The sequence below is a fragment of the Larimichthys crocea genome, chromosome XIII (genome assembly GCF_000972845.2).
Source record: "Larimichthys crocea isolate SSNF chromosome XIII, L_crocea_2.0, whole genome shotgun sequence".
NCBI lineage: Eukaryota > Metazoa > Chordata > Actinopteri > Sciaenidae > Larimichthys > Larimichthys crocea.
The window spans coordinates 15,110,044-15,111,898 of NC_040023.1; the positions used below are offsets into that span (position 1 = coordinate 15,110,044).

The window sequence follows — 1,855 nt, forward strand, 5'->3', positions numbered from 1 at the left end:
TCGATGAATGTGCACAAGATTTGAAATTATTCTAGATATTGATGCTAAAACATGGAGGGTCAGACCTCCTGCAGCCACAATCTTTCCAGCAAAAGTGACTCAACGTACAAAAGAAATGTTCTCCTGTAGGTATCTCTATACTGTGCTGCTGAAGCAATGCAGCAGAGATGAGAGCGAGAGAGAGCGACAGAGATAGAGAGAGAGAGAGAGAGAGAGAGAGAGGAACCAAAGGGTGAAGGGCACACATTCATAACTGTGAACATGCAATCCCTGAGTTATACATGGCCACTGGAGAGAGAGAGAGAAAGAGAGAGAGAGAGAGCAAACCATTTCCAACTGATTCCTGCCACAGCAAAGCAAATGAACCCTTCACTTTCATTGCAAGGCTGCTGACCAGCTGTGCAGACGGCTGGGCATGCAACACTTTCAACAGGTGTTTGTTGGAAATGAAACAAAATGGCTTCTTTCTTTCTTTCTTTCTTTCTTTCTTTCTTTCTTTCTTTCTTTCTTTTTTTTTCTTCTTATTCTACTGTTGCAAAACAGCGATGTGATGTGAATGAATGAGGGTGAAAACAGAAGTGATGCTGATGCTGATGCACAATAAAATAAAAAAGACATTTAAATGAGGAGCAGGAGCAGCTTCAGTCTTATCAGTTAAATAGATGCTGCGCAATGACTTCGCATCAACCGAGTGGATTTTTGGACATCGCACCTCAGGCTTCAATTAATCCTTTATTAGGTTACTAAGTTGCAACTTGTAACTCAACAACCATGCGGGTTATGGACATGACTTGCATGTATCAGTAGGCTAAAGGTGCGTGGGTGTATCCGTGCCGGTGTGTGTTTGTGCGTATGTGTGTAGTCCGGCTGGATGTGTGTGTGTGTTTTCAGTCTTATTATCAATATATAATAATAATGTCGCAATGTGCTGACAGCTGTCGATTAAAGTGTTTAAGTGATGAAAAAACATGTCTGCCCAGCTTTTACAGCCAGTGTGTAGATGTTTCTGTGGCGCAGCTTTCATCCAAATGTTTTGTTTGACAGCCTCCAGCACAGCTGATGCGTCTAAACAGATGTCAAACTCAATTTTTTTTTTCCAAACACACACACGCGCGCAATGTCAGACCATTCAGTTTTTAATGTAAATCTATAATTGATGTTGCTTTAATAAAAAATAAACTAAAAATAAAAAAGGTGCATAATGTCGTGCCTTACCTGTGCGTTGCTCTGGGGTTTGATGCTGGAGAAGAGCGCTGGCTGGGAGAGAGCCTGCGCACTGTATCTCAGCGTCTCTCAGATGGCAGCCTGTTATTGTAGCAGAGGATGGATGATCAGGACAGCGTGAACTGTTGCCACCTGTTTTTTTCCTTTCTTTCTTTCAGTGCTGCAGATATCAATCTTCCCACTCTTGATGTGTCTCCATCAGGCTTTTGTTTAATCCATCACGGCAGGAAAAGAAAGGGGGGGAAAACGCGAGGAGGAAATAAAGAGAGAGAGTAAGAGAGAGAGATGAGGAGGAGAGTCAAAGCCCAACGAGATGTTCTCATACATGTGACATTAAAACTAAACACTGCATACAAGTTTAGTACGGCGCTCGAATCTAACTTTTACTCCATCTAGATGTGACTGGCTCCCTTCATAATTTCCAAGCGAGAGATGGGTTACACCGCCTAACTGCGACTGGCCTCACTGAGGTCCGCCAGTGGGGGGAGCGCTGTGATTGGTCGGTCAGACTGGTGTGATGAGACTCTCAACTCCGCTCTGATGGTCATTAGGCCCATTCAACTGGTGGTGTTCATCTGTATCACCCCCTCCATTTCATTTGCCTCTTTAAAGTCGAACACCAAAAAAAAAA

At 43.3% G+C, this 1,855-nt stretch overlaps 1 protein-coding gene across 1 annotated transcript in view; it reads right to left on the reverse strand.

Annotated features, from left to right (window-relative positions):
• The window catches only part of shisa7a (shisa family member 7a), a 9,652-nt gene that overhangs the window by 6,922 nt on the left and 875 nt on the right, over positions 1–1,855 (reverse strand). Inside the window, exon 2 of the mRNA XM_019253463.2 lies at positions 1,216–1,427. The gene's annotated coding sequence lies outside the window, so the exon portion shown is untranslated. The remainder of the gene's footprint in view (positions 1–1,215; positions 1,428–1,855) is intronic.